Raw genomic sequence first — 15,615 nt, 5'->3', positions numbered from 1 at the left:
AGAACTGATATGGCAGGCGAAACCCCAAGGACATACCATCCAGGGGGGAAAAAAATTGAGGTCATAGGATTTCCCAATTGTTTTCTACCCTTATTATTTGTATTTATTTATTTATTTTACTTTTATTTAACTAGGCAAGTCAGTTAAGAACAAATTCTTATTTACAATGACGGCCTAGGAACAGTGGGTTAACTGCCTGTTCAGGGGCAGAACGGGGGTTTGAACTTGCAACCTTCCGGTTACTAGTCCAACGCTCTAACCACTAGGCTACCCTGTCGCAGTTCCTATGGCTTCCACTAGATGTCAACAGTCTTTAGAAGTCGTTCAATGTTTTTCTTTTGAGAAATGAAGAAGTAGTCCTATTCATTGTAAATGTCACTCCAGGTGGACTCTACTGTTTTGGTGAGCGTGAAGTGGAGCGCGCTTCACGTTGTTTTTAATCAGGTATTAGAAACAGTTTATTCCATTTTAAATTTGATCGATTATTTATGTTTTAGGGTACCTGAGGTTGGATTAGGAACATTGTTTGAAATGTTTGGACCAAGTTTACAGGTAACTTATTAGATACTTTGTAGGCATGTTGGGCGAGTTTAAACCAGTGTATTTCTGAATCAAACGCACCAAATAAATTGACATTTTTGGGACATAAAGGACATTATCGAACAAAAGGACCATTTGTGATGTTTCTGGGACATTTTGGAGTGCCAACAGAAGATCTTCAAAAGATAAGGCATTCATTATATCGCTATTTCTGACTTTTGTGGCGCACCTGCCTGGTTGAAATATGATTTATGTGTTTGTATGCAGGGCGCTGTCCTCAGATAATTGCATGGTTTGCTTTCGCCGTAAAGCCTTTTTGAAATCTGACACAGCGGCTGGATTAACAAGAAGTTAAGCTTTATTTTGATGTATAACACATATATTTTCAAGAATGTTCAATATTTGAATTTGGTATTTTTGAATTTCGCGGTCTTCAATTTCACCGGATGTTGGCCAGGTGGGATGGTAGCCTCCCACCAGCAACATAAGAAATTAATAAATTAATGATCAAAATACTCTTTCAAAATGCCCATGTTTATTTAGGTATGGATCCATAACAAATTACTATGGGAATAAATATCACTGAATTACGTATATATCCTCCAATCCTGTATATGTAATTATTGGCGGAGAGTCACGTCATATTTTCCAATATGCTGTAGGCTTACCGTAGGTCACCTGAGTCTCACTAGTGTTGAGTAATGTACTGTTAAAAGTGGTGTAGGTCTTACTTAAAGAGCATATTGAAGTTAGTGTAACCTTTATTTAAGTAGGCAAGTCAAGTAAGAACAAATGCTTATTTACAAGGACAGCCTATTCCTTCCTCCATGTCGGGGAATTTAACCCCAGTCTCCTGCGGCCGGCACCAAACAGGGATTCATTAGCTAAATAGTCCAGTACTGTACTCCCGACTGTCACGTTGTACAGCACCATATTCTAACGGAAACCCAGAGGGTTTTTAATTTTTCTTAGAATAGAAACACCATAATATTAATGAAATGAATCCCAAATTCTAAAAGTAATTGGAAAGGTAGATACAAATGATTTGTGACATTGTGGTTACAATAAAGAATGTAAACAAGATGTAAACAAGATGCTGTGTTTTTATTTACAGTAGTGATGGACAGCTGCTGGAATTTTGAAAGCAGGTTTTCATACACTTGTCGCCCGATTAGCAGGACAAACGACTCTTTATAGCCCAGCTACTGTAGGTGTGAACATCCCCCTACCTGCAATGTATTTGATGCTTAAGTACTCTGAAGTTTTACATTTCTAACTAAAAACAGCAGTACAGTATTTCTTCATCAACATCTTTATGCTTCGTTAATAAAATAACTAGAAACAAACAGCTTTCTTGGCAACCAGGCAGAGACACGGGCGACAGCAGATGCATTGGTCCAGAGCCAGGCGACATTGGTGGAGAGTCAGGTGGAGAATGACGCGTTGAAGAGGGCGAGGAATGAGATGGAGTCACAATCCATACCAGGCACACCTATGAGCTCTGGAACTCCACCTCCGACAGGCAGAGTCAACATACCTGCCGGGTTCGTCAGGTTGTCAGTTCACCCTGATATTTCCATTCCTCCCTCTTCTGACAAAAATAACTTGACCAACTGCTCATCAGGCACAGCAAGGGCCGTCCAGACAGTTATGCTGCTCTGTTATTCCAAGGATGTGTAACCGAAGAGAAATACCACAAGTGGGCACAGAATACCAACTGGGATAGATCCCGAGGCAAATGTGGCTTACCAGTGAACCTCCGGGTGTTCATCATTAACACTGTGTCTCAGAAGTTTCTGTCCATGACTGATGCAACCCGAAAAAGAGTTAATGAGTACTTGATGTCACGAGAAAGTCTGGACATGGCCTGCTCTCCCTTATGTAAGGAATTTGGCACTTTCCCATGTTTACTACAGTATGTACTGTAGGCTATGTTTACTTGTCAGACTGCACAGTAGCCTAATAAACAAATGCAGGTGGCTTATATCTTCAAAACATATGCCAGTCCACGTGATCGAAGCAATCTTGAAGAGTGGAATCCGATTGGTCAGACCAGCATTGGGTAGACCTAAGCATGGGTGCTTCCTGTTTTAGTTTCTGCCTATAGGAGGGGAGCAACAAGATGGAGTCATGGTCAGATTTACCAAAAGGAGGGCGGGGGAGGGCCTTGTATGCATCGCGGAAGTTAAAGTAGCCGAGTGTGCTAATCGCTCATGTACTGCAATCGATATGCTGACAGAATTTAGGTAGCCTTGTTCTCAGATTAGCATTGTTAAAATTACCAGCTACAATAAATGCAGCCTCGGGATATATGGTTCCTAGTTTGCATAAAGTCCAATGAAGTTCCATGATGGCATCTTGCGGGGGGACTATACACGGCTGTGACGATAACCGAGGCGGGATATAATACGGTCGGCATTTGATTTTGAGGAATTCTAGTTCTGGTGAACAAAAGGACTTGAGTTCATGCATGTTGTTACAATTACACCATGAGTTGTTAATCATGAAACATACACTCCCGCCCTTCTTCTTACCAGAGAGATGTTTGTTCCTGTCGGCGCGATGGACTGAAAATCCCGTTGGCTGTACAGACTCCAACAGCATGTCCCCAGCTAGCCATGTCTCCGTGAAACAGAGTATGTTACTACAATCCCGGATATCTCTTTGTAAAGAAAGCAACTCTTTCCCTAATTTCGTCAACTTTGTTAACTTCTTTGGGATAGGGGGCAGCATTTTCACTTTTAAATGAATAGCGTGCCCAGAGTAAACTGCCTCCTACTCAGTCCCAGATGCTAATATATGCATATTATTATTAGTAGTATTGGATAGAAAACACTGAAGCTTCTAAAACTGTTTGAATGATGTCTGTGAGTATAACAGAACTCATATGGCAGGAAAAAACCTGAGAAACCTGATCCAAACAGGAAGTGGGAAATCTGAGGTTTGTAGCTTTTGAACTCAGCCCCTATCGAATACACAGTGGGATATAGGTAATTTTGCACTTCCTAAGGCTGTCAATCGTCTTTAGAACGTGGTTTCAGGCTTCTACTGTGAAGGGGGGCCGGATGAGAGCTGTTTGACTAAGGGGTCTGGCAGCAGCCTCATTCTCAAGCGCATTTCACATGAGAGGTAGCTCTCGTTCCATTGCTTTTCTACAGACAATGGAATTCTCCGGTTGGAACATTATAGAACATTTATGATAAAAACATCCTAAAGATTGATTCTATACTTAGTTTGACAAGTTTCTACGACCTGTAATATAACTTTTTGAATTTTTCGTCCGACGTTCGGTTGGACCTGAACGCGTGTTTCGATTGGTTTACCAAACGCCCTAACAAAAGAAGCTATTTGGACATAATTGATGGACTTTATGGAACAAATCAAACATTTATTGTCGAACTGGGATTCCTGGTAGTGCATTCTGATGAAGATCATCAAAGGTAAGTGAATATTTATAATGCTCTTTCTGACCAATGTTGACTGCGCAACATGGCGAATACTTCTTTTGGCTGTTTTGGGCTCTGAGCGCCATACTCAGATTATGCTTTTTCCGTAAAGTTTTTTTGGAATCTGACACAGCGGTTGCATTAAGGAGAAATGTATCTATATTTCCATGTAAAACAAATGTATTTTCATCAACATTTATAATGAGTATATCTGTAAATTCATGTGGCTCTCTGAAAAATCACTGCATGTTTTGGAACTACTAAACATAACACGGCAATGTAAAATTAGATTTTTGGATATAAATATGCACTTTATCGAACAAAACATACATGTATTGTGTAATATGAAGTCCTATGAGTGTCATCTGATGAAGATCATCAAAGGTTAGTGATTCATTTTATCTCTATTTGTGCTTTTTGTGACTTCTCTCTTTGGCTGGAAAAATGGCTGGGTTTTTCTGTGACTTGGTGGTGACCTAACAATCGTTTGTGGAGCTTTCGCTGTAAAGCATTTTTGAAATCAGACACTGTTGCTGGATTAACGAGAATTTTATATTTAAAATGGTACCTAATACTTGTATGTTTGAGAAATTTGATTTATGAGATTTTCCTTGATTTGTATTTGGCGCCCTGCAATTTCATTGGCTGTTGGCTAGCGGAACCCCGTTCCCAGACAGGTTAACTAGGGATTGAACATTAGCGTGTAAAATACTCGGAAGCGTGCGTGCATCCGAAGCCGCACTAGAAGACCGCGCCAGCACCCTCTCCTCCGACGGCATTGTTTTGTGGTCAGCCTCTGGAATCAGTTCAAATGCCCTGGGAGTTGCAGGCAAAGGGTTCGCTTTGGGACAGTCGTATTCCTGGTCGTAGTGCTGGTTGTGCTGGTAAGTTGATATCTCTCTGATATCCAACAGTTCTTCCCGGCTGTATGCAATAACACTTAAGGTTTTCTGGGCTAACAATTTAATAAATAATACATAAAAAATGTTAAAAACTGCACAGTTTCCTAAGGACTTGAAGCGAAGCTGCCATCTTTATCGGCGCCATCTTGAATCTAAGGACTAGGGAGTATTTTAGGATAAAAATAAAATGGAATAGACCTAAGCACAGGCAAAATCCTAGAGGAAAACCTTGTTCAGTCTTCTTTCCCAAAGACACTGGGAGATTAAATTCACCTTTGAGCAGAATAATAACCTAAACCACAAGGCCAAATCTACACTGGAGTTGCTTACCAAGATGACATTTAATGGTCCTGAGTGGCATAATTACAGTTTTGACTTAAATCGTCTTGAAAATCTATGGGAAAAATGTAAAATGGCTGTCTACCAATGATCAACAACCAACTTGACCTTCCTTGAATATTTTTTTAAGAATAAATGTGCACATATTGTACAATCCAGGTGTGCAAAGCTCTTAGAGACTAAAAGCCCATTTATGCTTGAGACGAAAATGTGGTCAGAAGCGCCGTATGGAGGGTGTGACGCAATTGCGGAGCCTCCATCGGCATACATAAGGACAAATTGAGCTCTGTACCGCATCGCCGTGTCCTGGCCAAATTTTGTAACAATGCGGAGAGCGTCGTATAGCACTGCATTGACATAATTGGTTGACGGTAGGGCCAGTATAAACACAAACTCACTTCCTTGACAACTTCCTTCATAACAGCTCTGTTCAGCGAAGCGCAAGAATTATTAATGCCCTGATTTCTGCATTGGAACGACCATGCAGAGCCTTTCACCAAGAAAGGCTCACAAATATCAAATTTACATAAGTATTCACACCCTTGAGTCAATACTTAAGAATGTGAATACTTACGTAAATTTGTTATTTCTGCATTTCATTTTCAATAAATGTTTTAATATTTCAAAAAAATACATGTTTTCACATTGTCATTATGGGGTATTGTGTGTAGTTTGATGAGGGAAAAAAAAAACGTAATCTATTTTAGAATAAGGCTGTAACGTAACAACATGTGGAAAAAGTCAATGGGTCTGAATACTTTCCAGATGCACTGTATATCTGGGACTGAATGTAAGGTAAGTGGGTGAGATTTTTAAAAATATTTCAGTAATTTTGAATTCAGGCTGTAACACAACATGTGGAATAAGTCAAGGGGTATGAATACTTTCTGAAGGCACTGTAACCACAAGATAATCATGTATGACCCTCAAATCATCATTCTGACCATTGACCACTGGTACCCTAATGTTAAGTGAACTCTAGCGGTTCTGTGAACCTCCAAAGTGACTCACCGTTTGGTATGTGCACCCGCCCAGTCTTTCAGCCAATCAGGGACTCCTTCTCCGAGCTTCCATTCCAATCACATTCTATGTCTTCACAGATCTATTAGAAGCCAGAGACTGAAAACAACAAAAACACATTGGTTCAGAATGATAGGCAAACATGCAATAGTCCATTAATGCAATGCATTTTACTTTGTTTACACTCCAATTCATGTAAACGTACCATATTCTAAAAAGTAGAAACAACTACTTGTGAGGCAAAGTCCTCTGCTATCTAGTGTTAAGTGTCCCCAAAACGACCTAGAGATTTCATTTTTTTTTGTTATCAATAAGGTTTGTTTATAAACTACAGCTTAAATAATAATGCAATGAAGATTTGATTGAATGGCTCCCATATTCTCCCTCTAAATGCCACTGCATTCCCAGGCAGTCAATAGAACCTTCCATATTAGATAGGGAGGGCTTATAATTAATTGGTGGAGTGACGGGAAGGTCTCCAGGAGGTGTGACAGAGAGAGGGGGAAGGGAGCTAGTGCTTGAGGAGGCCTGAAGGTGAGTGTGGATGATCTGACTACAGCCTATCTGATTAACTGGGAGAGGGTGGCTGCCAAGGCTCTGGGCATGGGGTGCCACTGTGTGGCGTAACCCTCCCTTGCGGGGCTACGTTGATCTAATTGTTTCAGTTGACAGTGAAAAAGCCACCAGGAGGTGTATGATGTGTGTGTGCTGTACAGAAGAGAGCGGAGAAGACCAGGTTTGTGGGAGTAGAGAACTGAATCCTAAACTGCATGTGTGCATGTTAAGTACAGTAGGGCTAGCTCTTCATGTAAATATTGCTTTGCACATCGAGTTTACATTTTAGTCATTTAGCAGAGGTTTCAGCCCACAGCATGTCCTTTGACCTTCAGTAAAGTGGTTGGCGACGGACCAACCGTGTAAACAACATAGCCTTATTAAGCCCATCACAACACTAAAAGCTAAGCACAATTTATATTTTCCAGCCAACTCCACTGCTGTTATCCAAAGAGACAATTACACCCCAGCCCCAGGAGACCAGCTACAGCAACAGGCCTTTGTAATGCAGCATGAACTGTGTACCTGACAGGAATTAATAAAGTTATCAACAGGCTCCAATTCCATAGAGATAATAGGATGGATGTTGCCACCTTGACCTGATGCTAGCGGGGGGGGGGGGGTTATTAATGGGTGCTACCTAAAATAGATTCCATTTACCTTGATGGCGTAATGCACTACTCCTGGGTATTGTTCATTGGTCACAAATGAGCTCTGTTACACAAACATGCATAAGTCGAATAAAGATAATGGCAGCCCAGCGGCCATTACAAGCATACATCATTCTCCAGACAGAAAGAGAGGTGTGAGAGAAAAATTGAGAGATCTAGATAGAGCGAAAAAAGAAAAAGAGGGAGCAGGATTTTAAAAAAGAGTGAGGAAAAAGAGAGACCTCAGCAGGATATGTATAGGTGTATTTTTTGCCCACTACATGCACTTACAGTAAAGGGACCCATTATGTCTTACATTGAAAAATCTAACTGAAAGTGGTGGCCATTTTCATGCCTCCACAATGAATCAGTCCAAGACAGCTCCATCATAAACACGGCTCCTTTATGTCACTTCTGAATAACAAGAAACCGAAATATCTGACACACAGAGGCTGGTCTATTTTTGTTCACAATAACAGAGCTCGCTAAGAGCATCCAATAAACACTGCACAAAAACAGCATTCACATTATAATGGAGACTCGACAAAAGTGTTCAATGGATGGAAAAGGGAAAAGAGAAAGATACCAGCAGAGACATTGAGGAAAATATGTTAATGGTTATCTGATGTTTTCAGTGCATTCATGGCAAAAGGAGGGAAGTGAATCGGTCCTTTCTCAAAGTTTTAAGGCTTGGTGTGTGTAGTCAGTACAAGACTTTCAACCTACAGTTAAACTCTCCCTTTGTCTGTTGAGCAGCTTAGCTCAGTCTCTCTCTATGTGCGCTGACAATGAGGAGCAAAACAAATCACTATTCAACCGCCCGTGGGACAAAAGAAAGACAAATTGTAATCTGTCCTAATCTGATTGATGGCAGAGGCCCTGCCGTAGGCTGCCATACAGATGAAATATCTCTGAGACATCTATAATTGGTCTCCCTAAGTTATTTGGGTTGCGACTCCTGCTGGAAGTGGATCCCCAATTATCTCCTGTGTCATCTGAGAATACACCCTGCGTCCGATAGTTGGGGATTCACAGAACGCTTATAGAACACCTATGGAATGCTTATTCTCGGTTCACTGGCACATTTGAATGCAGGCTAAATTAAATGTACAGATATTATTAAGCAATGCTGTTAAGTGTCAAATATAGCCTGGTAAATGCATACTTTCTGGAAAATAGAAAAGAAAAAGGGGAATTCATATCATCCTACTAGACACAATGAATGTGGTGGCGTCAAACCCTTTTTCATACATTTACTGCTGGGGAATCATCTATTCCCTTTCGAAAATGTAATTACTACACAACAAATTTGAGATCAGAATTTTAGCACACAGTGTTAAATGTAGCACTTTCTTAGAAATGATATGTCACCCACCGAAACAGATTTAAACTAACACTTTTCAAAGTGTTCACAAACTAACACCCTTAGAGAGTGTTGGGCCTTAACACCGTGGGTGTGGCAAATTCGGACTTAAATTAGGATTGTATTGAACAGGCAAAACATAAAATGTGTACGTGACCAATAAACTTTATTTTATTTAGGGTTACAGTATTTTTGGGGGGGGGTATTGTAACATCACAGGTTGTAAAGCCTTATTTGAATATTGCCCAGCATGCCATTCAAGTCAATTTGAGAGATACCAACCCATGACTGTGTTTGTTAGTGACAGAGTTAGTGACATGCCTGTTGCATTCAATAACTCTTCTTCCTGAAGCTGTCCAGGTGACAGCCAAAGTGAATATGTTTCAATTTAAAGTGAACACTTTATGACCATATATTGCAAATTTGGTAAGGTCTTTAATTGTGAACTAGTTATCCTCAACATTGTGGTCTGAAAATCCTGGCTCATGGGCCACATCAGACCTGCAAATCACAATAAACTGGTTTGTGAAGTGATTAGTAATTCCTTTCAGAATCCAGCAAATAATATGAATATTATATCACTCAAAACCTGCATTCAGAATGACTGCTAAGGTGAAGGACTTGACAAACAAGACTACCTAAACCATATAAACTGGAACAACCATCTCAGTAACGGGTGCAATAGGTCCAACCCGTTACAGGTTGGATTAGTTTAGAAATTGTATAAAATAAATTAATCAAACAACATGCATGCAGAAACATAGGTATAAAAACAAACTATTCTAAAAATCTACCTGCAACAAAGCATTCTGGGAAAAAGGATAGAGGCCCCTCCTAGGACTTTTTCACTCAGAGAATTAAAGAAAATGAACTAAACACAGTGGCGTAACAACACCACGCAGTGTTTATTCCACTATGATTCAAATAACACTTCATTTATTCACCAGAAGTGGTGTCAATTTCAATCCCACTAGAATCAACACTCAGATATAACACTCACAGCACTTTTAACCTTAACACAGAGATTTTAACACTTGCAAAGTCTGATTTATCCTATGCAAGGAGAAAATGTCTAAAGCTGTGGAAGAAGGCCAAAAGATACATTTAAAGACTAGCTTTATAGGCTTAAAACACATTTCTCCTATGGCTCCAATCACTTCATCCTTAGTTTCTATTTGAGGATTATCAGTAAACACAGTTGTTTTTGTCTACAACAATGTACAAACACTGTAATGCATGAGGGCACTTTGGCTAAGGGTTTTTGGATCTTTAGTATGCGGTATGCTCAGGGAATAGGGACCACCCACTCCCCCCTGAGTCTACACAGCATGAGGCTACACAAATTCGCACATTTTCCTGGACTTAGCAGATACCCGCGTCTCATTTGCTTCAACACAACAAAAGGAGAGAGCCTGGAGGCCATAGACAAACCAGGTCAACGGAGTGTTATTGTGCCCTGGGTTTTCATTTTTCATAGAAACTGGCTCAAAGAAACCAAGCAAGCTGGGATCAAATTTGTTTTGATTTGATTGGGAACTGCCTATGGAAAATGCCTGGCGAGTGATGAATAGCACACCAACAAGTTGTGACAAAACGTGCCAAACACAATGATTGGATTTCCAACACAAATGACTACAGGGTACGTCCTGTTTTATTCTGTTGCAAAGGGAAACAATTGATTTGTTCTTAATCTAAACAATGCCTCCAGACTGCATGCTGGTGGCACTCTCAATATACTCCTCAAGTGTAGTAAAATGGCTCCTGATTCAAAGTCAACGTAGGCTTGATCAATAGTCGGTCTCTGAGGCTGGTGAGAAAAATGTAACTTGCACACATTTACATTCTATTGAAACGGGAAACCTGCTGTTTCAAGACAATCTGCTTTGTCAATGCCATGAAGATATAAGCTTATAGCACACTAAGCACCGTATGAAATTGAGCAGTTAGGCTTAAATGTCCTTGGCATACAATGGCAACAAATGTCACCATGTTATCATATAGACTACATCAGAGTGCATATATGAGGAGAATAAATATTATAGATGCAGAACTACACTCAAGACACACATTTGTCTCTCTCAGTGACATATACGTAAGTATGTTCAAAATAATTATGCTGACACCCTTTTGTTCTGTACATGAAGGCCACATAATTTAACTTAGTTGAATGTCAGACCAGCCTTGGCACTGACTAAGCTACTCAATTCAATCTCAAATCAAAATGAATAGGTCCAGTATCTGATAACACATAGTATCCATGAATGAAGAATCCGTTAAATGACTATGCATCATATAATTTTATCACCAGATTTCAATGACAATTCCGATCATCAAGATTTCAGGACCTGAGGCAAGAGATGAATGGGATGGCAAAGTAGAAACTTCATGTCTACAGCATGTCTGTTGCGAGATTAAGTTGAAAAACTGATCTTGATCAATTGAAATTACTTAACAACATCTATTATTGTTTTGTATAGTGGTAGATAACCAGAAAGCCCATTTACAACTGCTTTGGAAAGTCAGTGCATTCTCTTTCAGTAATCCTGTCAAAGAAAGATAAGACAGTGTAATCCAAAACTAGAGAGACCTTTTCTATTTTAGGGCAACGCCTTCTCTATTTCAGTTGTGAATAACATTTCCAGATACATACAGCATATATTGCTCAACCTGTTGCATTAGATTAAATAATCACATATTTAATGCAGGGATTTGACTGAAATTATACACTTCAGTCACATTACTAGTAATGACTGGGTTCTATAATTGAGGCTAAACGCATAATTGAAATCAACAGTGTTTTCCCCTATTGAGGTGCCAGCATGTTGCTCAAAAATGGCTATGTGCCCCAGATCTGTGATTGGCTTTCCTCCTATTGAAATCTAAAACAATGGCCAACTAGTGCCATGTCCCAAAAAATGGACATACACAAAGAATTACATCCATTCAACATCGTTTTTAACAAACACAATAAAACTACAACTAATAAACCTAAACAGATGCGATCACTGACACGTTCTGTGAAGGGAGAGAGCCATGCAAATACTGAAATACTGAAGTATTTAAGTTTACAGGATAGTCTACGTGACAGAAAACTCTGTAATACTTAATAACTGTGTGTACTGTACAGTGCCATGAGAGCAAATAATGCAGGAAAACATGGCTGGATGCTCCATAACAGATTATTCAAGCTGAAACATTAGATGACTAAAAAACCCTAGGCTTGCATTACAAGTCTTACAATGAAGTGTTATAGCATTGTTTTATATGCTTTACAGTCAGTATGAAATGTCTCTTAACCAGGCAGTAGGCTACACAACCTGCAAGACGACTTTAAAGAGGAAAATACTTGATTTATGATATAACGTGTCCATGTAAGTAAATAGAATGTACTCTCAGCCTCCAAAAAAGCCCTTGATCCATCAGCAAGAAGCATGTCCATCAGAAAGGAGAAAGGTTCCCTTCACTCAAATCACATGAAGTGCACATGAAAGTTCAAGTTCAATACCATTTCAACAGATTAGAAAAATATCATTTTTCAGTTCATTTTTCAGTTCTACAACATAAATATAATCATAAATGTAATATGACATACCATCTTAGCTTGACAGCAGAAGAAAAATGCAAAAACTAAGGGATGACTTCACAAAGCCTGTGCAACATTCTCTAGAGATCTTGAAGTCACAACGTAAGTTAGGATACGGTTCCACACGTTGTCAGATAAGATTTACAATTACTAAACACACCAGAGACAAAAATCACAGTTTATGTGATTTATTATTGTTGAATAGTTCTTCCATGGATACACATAAACTGAATTGTGGATTCTCAAGCCAAAACAATTTATTCATGTTTAATCTGTGTGTGCTATAACAGGAAGTGTTGTGTGGCAGCAATAGAGCAGTGTGGAAAGCAGGAAGCTTATGAACAACTTCCCGACACTGACATCGAAATAAACACCACAACGATCTATCCTTTGATGTGTCTTTCTGACAATCACTCAGCAAGACACAAAATCACTCTCCTTCAAAGTGAATGTAAATGATGAAATATTGAATGGGAATGACGTTGTGATGCTATAGTATAAACTTGACATAACCCACTGGGCATACACTGGTTGAATCAAAGTTGTTTCTACGTCATTTCATTGAAATGAAGTTGACTTCTGTTCCCAGTGGGAAGGGTTTATTCTCTCAGAAATTACAGCAAACAGAGGTTATTCCTTAAAACACTAATGAGTAGTGTTTTAGTGAGTAATAATAATTGAATGACTAGAGAACTAAAGTTAAAACAATATTTGAAAAAGCAACAAAACATAAATCGGGGTGTCTACTGCTATGTTTTAGGCCTATCTATTCTCATTTTGATACTTTAGTGACTGTTTGTTTGCCTGTGGTAACATTTTTATGCATAACATAAAAAAATAAGCGCTTACATCATTCTTAACTCAACCGGTGTATATCATTCCCAATGTACCTATTTTTTCTTCAGTTTTCTTCAGGTAAAATTATAAGAGTGCATCAAAACATTTCATTTGAATAGGATAAGGGGTTGACAATTATTAGTTGGGTTGAATGAAAATCATTATTGTTAGAATAAGGAAACTAACCTTAATCTCGGGAATGAGATAGTATTTTATATGCACTTTCTGGATAAATTGCAGGAATGAAACAAACAATGGGTTGATGTTACAGTGTAATTGAAAAAAACACTTGACAAGTTGACATTTAGGCCCAAGGTTTTACAAACAAAACATGACAAACCTTAAACCTGGTTGGTTTGAATAAGCAGAAAATGTAGATGTTGTTCAACAAAATGTAGAGGTAATTTAAATATCAGGGCCAAACAACTATATAAAACTGACACTCCACCCAACTAGAAAACAACCTGGATGAGAAGATAGCCCTGAAGTCAAGGAAATAAAAACAACGTAGCAAAGCTTCCTTAATAACTTGTTACAATTGTAACTAGTCTCCTCGCACACAGACAGTAACTCATCACGATGACACATTGTTACCTACCAAAAATCCTAACGTGCAAGGTTAAGACGAAACATTTCCGAGAAAAATTATAGTTTCACTTAGCTTGACTGCCTTGCTGCGCATTGTTTAGCCTACACTATCGTGTCACATGTTTGGAAAACGTTACAGCAACAAATTGACGAATACATAGACAGCTATTTTACTTCATTTAGTGGGTCAGTAGTTGAGGAAAGGGGCATCTTATATGTTCGCTAGTTTAACAGGAGAAAACATGAGAGATTAGAGCGAGGATTGTCATCAACGCATCTGAACACGATGGCAAAACCCGACACGCCATTCGAATTGTTTTCGTCCCACATATTGGAGCACCACTATAGTGTGTGCTTGATCATCTTTTAAAAACAAAGTGCAGTTGTATGAAATGTTGAAGTCCTTACCCACACTGCTGTCGTTTTGCCCCTCAATGTTGTGACAGGCACTGGTGACAGGAGGAATAATGTTCTCTTGCTGCGGTTGTGCGCATGCTCTCGAACAGCCCTCTACTGGAAGAGTCAAAACGAAATATTAGATTGTGATCGAACAGGTGTGAAATATCGTGGCAGGGCACACGATATATGGATATATTTTTAAAAGGTACAAGACAAAAAAAAGAGTAAAGGGGATTGTATAAAATGTACGTACTTTCTTACTGTGTAAATATAATTATAAAGAAAATATTAAAATACTAAGCAGTTGACCTTTCCTTATCAAGTCACCTTCATCAAATGACCTATTTTCAAGTTTGTGTAGGCTACTTACTGTGCTGTTATTAAAATAATCTAATGCAGCTGTGTTTGATTTTATAACAGTTTTATTGATAGAAAGTTAAATGAAATGTAGCCTATGTCATATAATATGATTGTATAGCCAATATGATGCATACTGTATGTGCTAATCTATAAAAATGGTGTTATGGGGTCAATTCAATTGACAATGTAATCTAATTGAATTACATGCAATCATGAAATTTAACACATTTTGGCACACATCTCTATAACTAGAGTGGCCTATATCCCACGTTACACCAGAGTTACAATAGAATAGACACCAGAGTTAGAATAGAATAGACACCAGGGTTCAAATAGAATAGACACCAGAGTTAGAATAGAATAGACACCAGAATTAGAATAGAATAGACACCAGAGATAGAATAGAATAAACAGCACAGTTAGAATAGAATAGACACCAGTTAGAATAGACACTTGAGTTAGAATAGACACCAGAGTTAGAATAGAATAGACACCAGAGTTAGAATAGACACCAGAGTTAGAATAGACACCAGAGTTAGAATAGACTAGACACCAGAGTTAGAATAGACACCAGAGTTAGAATAGACTAGACACCAGAGTTAGAATAGACTAGACACCAGAGTTGGAATAGACACCAGAGTTAGAATAGACACCAGAGTTAGAATATATGACTCAAATCGGTTTTATGTAGCAACATTTTTTATTGTTTTTTTTACATTGGATAAAAGTAGAGACTCAGAGCTACAAAATGGTACATCATACACTGCATTTTCGAGGAACAATGGAAAGTAATTGTGCTTTGAAAGTTGAAAAACTTGTAAACTCACTTTTGAGAAAAGTGCCTTTGAATGTTGGTACATACTGAATGTTGGTACCTACTGGAGAGCTCTCCTTTGTCTACACACACACCCTCTTAAGACAGCCCCATTCCATCTTCCAAATTAGAATTGGAAAAAAAGAGGAAGCAAAAGAGAAAGACGGATTTAAATTTGAGTCATAGAAATTCCTCACAATTTTACTGGAAACATAGGGG

General features: G+C 38.8%; 1 protein-coding gene across 6 annotated transcripts in view; it reads right to left on the bottom strand.

Annotated features, from left to right (window-relative positions):
* LOC110489742 (lethal(3)malignant brain tumor-like protein 4) overlaps positions 1 to 14,351 on the bottom strand; it is a 143,811-nt gene extending 129,460 nt beyond the window's left edge. For 2 of the 6 annotated variants that reach the window (XR_002468616.3, XM_021562594.3), the window contains exons 1-2: positions 14,232 to 14,351; positions 6,239 to 6,346 (exon numbers count right to left, since the gene is read on the bottom strand). The gene's annotated coding sequence lies outside the window, so the exon portion shown is untranslated. The remainder of the gene's footprint in view (positions 1 to 6,238; positions 6,347 to 14,231) is intronic. The other 4 variants (XM_021562595.3, XM_021562597.3, XR_016486587.1 and 1 more) reach the window with 3 other exon arrangements.
* Between the last annotated feature and the right edge of the window lie 1,264 nt (positions 14,352 to 15,615).

Source organism: Oncorhynchus mykiss, chromosome 15 (assembly GCF_057628025.1).
Source record: "Oncorhynchus mykiss isolate SJ-2025 chromosome 15, ASM5762802v1, whole genome shotgun sequence".
Taxonomy (NCBI): Eukaryota; Metazoa; Chordata; class Actinopteri; order Salmoniformes; family Salmonidae; genus Oncorhynchus; species Oncorhynchus mykiss.
Note: the sequence above shows the minus strand (reverse complement) of the source record. Positions and strands in the feature narration are given on the sequence as shown.